The sequence below is a fragment of the Notothenia coriiceps genome, unplaced genomic scaffold (assembly GCF_000735185.1).
Source record: "Notothenia coriiceps isolate Sejong01 unplaced genomic scaffold, NC01 NC01_scaffold00018999, whole genome shotgun sequence".
Taxonomy (NCBI): domain Eukaryota; kingdom Metazoa; phylum Chordata; class Actinopteri; order Perciformes; family Nototheniidae; genus Notothenia; species Notothenia coriiceps.
In genome coordinates this window covers 2,107,449-2,112,245 of record NW_011351700.1, presented here as the reverse complement: position 1 = coordinate 2,112,245, position 4,797 = coordinate 2,107,449, and the positions used below count along the sequence as shown (strand labels likewise).

Below are 4,797 nucleotides of genomic sequence, written 5' to 3'. Positions count from 1 at the left end.
ATTTTTCTCATGCTGCAGCAACTCTTTTCACCCCCGTCAACCAGCTTAGAGATGTCCCACCGCCTTAGCCTATCACGTACAATGTGGTGGAGCGCTAGCCAATAGGAGCGCGAGTGTTACTAAGTGAAAATATGAGGCTTTTTCATGCTCAAGACCTCCTGCATTGAGGTGCACTCAAACAAACACACACACACACACACTTTTTGTTCTTCGTTTCCCCAGAGATCCTTTTTTGCCTTGCATTTATTGATAAAAAAAACAGTAAAAAAAAACATTTCAGCCTGAATGTATGCTGCAAGGTAAATAAAATTATTAACAATGATTAAGTCAAATATCATTTTAAATATGCTGCGGTCAGGATGCACACTGCGGGCATCATCAGCGTTTTATTTTGAAAATCACTCAATGTTTTTGAGCTTGTGGAATCCGTGCAGCCCCAGCATAAATGTCAAAACTTAATGAGGCATTCTTGGCACAAATAAAACTATTTTGGACACTTTTTAAAGGAAGAAGTGCGAGAGAAATATCATGCACAATGAGAGAAATGCACGACTTAACTGAAGCTAACTCCTGCCCTGCTAAAAGTCTACTTCCTGAGCATCTAATGGACTATTTGAGACAAAATGCAGCAGAAACGGAGCTCGTCTAGGACACAACATGTGATAAATACTGTTGCTCGATTTCCACAACTTCATCTCCAACGCTCTGACTTTCTCAACTTTTCCTCGAGACAGCAACACGGCAGGGACTTCCTGTTGCTACCCCTGAATCCTGCTTGCACCAAAACTCCTGCTCTTTTGTTTACGAGTAAATAAAAAAAAATCATAATCAAGTGCAACCCACTTCTTCTGAGTCTTCTGGGGGTTTGCACATAAGTGGCAGCTCCAACTGTGGGGGGGGGGGGGGGGTTAAGTGAAGTGAGTGTGACATATAGAGGGCAGGTGGTGCCAGTCAAGTGAAATACACCAGCGCAGTCCCAATCTGTAGCTTCCTCGCTCCATAATTAGTTATTTTTCTCCAAATGATATCATCAGGCCTTACAGAGCACTCATTATTCAGCGCCACAAACAAGCTGGAAATAACAGTCAATCCTATGGAGACCTGAGCGGAGCGTTTCCAGGGAGGCGTGGAGTCGCTGTGTGAAACCAACAAGAACCAACACGACACCTGGCATTTTCCAGCTAAAGTGGGCTGCTGCACGCCGCTGAGCACGATGCAAAGACGCCTAATTCACAGAGCTGAGGCACACACAGCACATATGGTCCGTTATATAGGGACCTATACAGTACACATGCTTTTAGTCAAATATACGTGGGTTTATGCGATCTATCTAATATGTCAATAATAACCCATTAAGAGCATTTTACAGCATTTAATGGTAAAAATTTAAAAACATCGGAGAAACTCAAATCAGGACGCGTTTAAACCTTCCTTTTATCCAAAGCAAGAGGAAAGAACATTCCCAACGTTATTGCTTTTAAGGATATATCAAATATGTAAATTATGCCCCATTTAGAGCAAGTGTCTAGTCAGTATTTGCCTATTTTTCAGCATGTAATGGTACATCTCAGATGCTACAGAAGAGTCAATGTGTTTAAAACAATCATTTTATCCAAAGCAAGAGGGCAAAGAACATTCCCAACGTTATTGCATTTAAGGGTATATCAAATATGTAAATAATGCCTCATTTGGGTCCACTGTTGTGTCAGTATTTGACTACAGTGCTTACGCATTTAACGTATATTAAAAAACATCTGAGAAAATCTCATCAGGATAATCTCAGATGCAAGGAAAAGGGTCAACGTGTTTAAACCTTAATTTCATCCAAAGCGAATTACAAAAAGTGCAAGAAACCACAAATAATCTGAGTAAAAATGCACATATATTAAAAAGCCAAATCATTGTCAATACTGGTGTACAAGTTGCACATATTGCCATTTATATATAGGCTTGTGCTCGCTGGGCTGTCCTGTGTTTGAATGGTATTCCTGGTGCTGCTTAAACACCTGAATTTCCCAACATGGATCAATAACGGTATATTTTATCTTAACTTAAATAGGATCACATTTTTAAGTGCTTTTAAATTTTACTTTCTTGGAATATATCCACAGAGGAAACATGTTAATGCCTCTCTGGGTCAATTATTTGTCTCACTTACAGATATATTTTAAAGACAACAATTCTCTTTCCTCTCTCATAGCATGCCTTATGTACTTTTAGGAAATACTGTTTTCATGGAATAATTAAACACTGGTTAGTGGCGTGAGGTAAATTCCCAACAAACTATTGATCTGCATCCTGTGCAGTGTGTCAGGCATTTATGTTATATTACTTTCAACGTGAATAAGTGAACATGTTTTAAATGGATGGCGGGTGAGTCCTCTATCTCAAGACTAAAGATGGCTCAACGTCACTGCTGCTGACTGAAGGATTCAACAGGAAGTCGTGACTAACTGTGATCACACAAAGAGAGATTTCTTCATTTCTACAAACAAACCAAAAGAAGGACTAGTCAAATCCTCCCAAGCAACTGGTTAGTCAAAAATATATGTCAGGGAATAATTCACCCTGCATGTCCTCTCCTCCTTCTTCGCCCTCTGACGCAGCTGACCGGCCTTGAGCAGCCGCTATCTCCCTTAAGGAGGGGCTGCCCTAGCAAGTTGCTGTGGTTACCAGTTTGTGACCGGGCAGCTCTCGGTCAGAGATAGTTGTTGTTGTGGGACACCTGGAACACATCCTCTCGGGATTTTTAATGGACAATGTAGATTGACGATTTAGATGGACAATGAGATAGACATTATTGACAATGTAGATTGAACGATTTTTTAGATGGACAATGGAGATACGATTAGATGGACAATGTAGATTGACGATTTTAGATGGACGAATGTAGATAGACGATTAAGATGGAAATGTAATTACGATTTTAGATGCCAATGTAGATGGACGATTTAGATGACAGAGATTAACGATTTTAGATGGACAATGTAGATTGGACGACTTTTAGATGGACAATGTACGATTGACGATTTAGAGGACAATGTCGATTGACGAGTTAGATGACGATGTATGGACAACTTCGATTACCCGATTGTAGATTGGTGATCTTCAGGTTGATTAGATTACGGTTGAAATTGACGGTTGTAGATTGACCGAGTTAGCATTGGACAACGTCGGATTGACGAATTTTTTAGATTAACCGGTTGAGAATGGACAATGTCCGATTGACGAGTGTAGATTACCGACTTGTAAATGGACGGCTTGTAAGATTACTGATTTTAGATGACAATGCGTTGACGATTGTAAATGACAATGAAAGACGAGTAGATGACAGTTTAATGGACAAGTCCTTGACGATGTAGATTGACGAATTCAGTTGGCGATTAGTAGATTGACGATTAGATTGACTTTGTAGATTAGCGATTGTAGATTACGATTGTCGATGGCGATTGACGGTTGTCCGAGTGTAGATAACGATTAGAAGACGATTGTAGATTAGCGAATTGTCGATTGGCGATTATGGTTGTCGATGTAAATTGACAATTAGATTGACGATTGTAGATCGATTGTAGATTGGTATTGGAGGTTGCGATTAAGGTTGCGATTGCAGTAGCGATTGTGAGATGACTTATGTAATGCCTTTTAGGCTGCGGCGATGACGGTTGGCGATTAACGATTTTTATTCGTCTGGCATAACCACGTAGTCTGGATGCAATACGATTTATTGATTAAATAGGTCCCCCCCTTAGACCATAACACTGTCCACGAGATTGATCTTATTTATATGTAATTTCTTTTATAAACCTCTAAACCGAGTTAGCAACATTTTTGACTTTCTTAGTTTAGAAAGTATTACGTTTATACTTTTTATATTGTATGACGTTTACAATTTCTTTACTTCTGTAATTGTTACAAAATTTCTTTAACACTTTTAGCCTGTCCTTTCAGCCGCTTGAAGCCTCTCTTTAGTAGAAATATAACAGAGCAAGAACACGCTCTAACTTTACTTGTTTTCTGTTTCTCTTCGACGACTTTCAAACTTCGGGTCTACCTCGTCAAAGTAAAGATGTTCTAGAATTAAGTTAATACGTTATTAATAATTTTACTTATTGTCCTGCCCCCTATAGTTAGTCAAGTGCTCGCAGGTAGTCCCAGAAGGGGGGGGGGGGGGCGACTGTCAAGTGCTCGCAGGTATCCCAGATAGGGGGGGCGGGGCGACGTCAAGTGCTGGACCAGGTATGCCCAGATAGGGGGGTGACTGTCAAGTACTCGCAGGTATCCAGAGAGTGGTGGGGGGGGGTGACTGTCAAGTCTCGCAAGTATCCCAGATAGGGGGGGGGATGTCAAGTGCTCGCAGGTATCCCAATAGTGGTGGGGGGGGGGATGTCAAGTGCTCGCCAGGTATCTCCAGATAGGGTGGGAGGGGGCGACTGTCAAAGAGTCCGCAGGTAATCCCAGATAAGGGTGGGCGGGGGCGACTGTCAAGTGCTGGGAAGGTATCCCAGATAGGGGGGGTGACTGTCAAGTACTCGCAGGTATCGCCAGATATCGGTGGGGGGGGTGGGCGACTGTCAAGGCTCGCAGGTATCCCGATAGTGGTTGTGGGGGCGACTGCAAGTGCTCAACAGTTCCCAGAAAGTGGTGGGGGGGCGACCCGTCAAGTGCTCCAAGGTATCTCCAGATATGGTGTGGGGGGGCGACTGTCAAGTGCCGCAGGTATCCCGATAGGGGGGGGGGGGTGACGGTCAGTGCTCACAGGTATTCCCAGATAGACTTATTAACAACACAATACAGCCC

At 42.2% G+C, this 4,797-nt stretch overlaps 1 protein-coding gene and 1 long non-coding RNA gene across 4 annotated transcripts in view; one reads left to right on the top strand and one right to left on the bottom strand.

Moving 5' to 3' along the window:
* The window catches only part of LOC104951482 (keratin, type II cytoskeletal cochleal-like), a 26,970-nt gene that overhangs the window by 4,406 nt on the left and 17,767 nt on the right, over nt 1-4,797 (top strand). The window lies entirely within an intron of this gene.
* The window catches only part of LOC104951481 (uncharacterized), a 62,817-nt gene that overhangs the window by 48,297 nt on the left and 9,723 nt on the right, over nt 1-4,797 (bottom strand). The gene's annotated exons all lie outside the window — the stretch shown is intronic.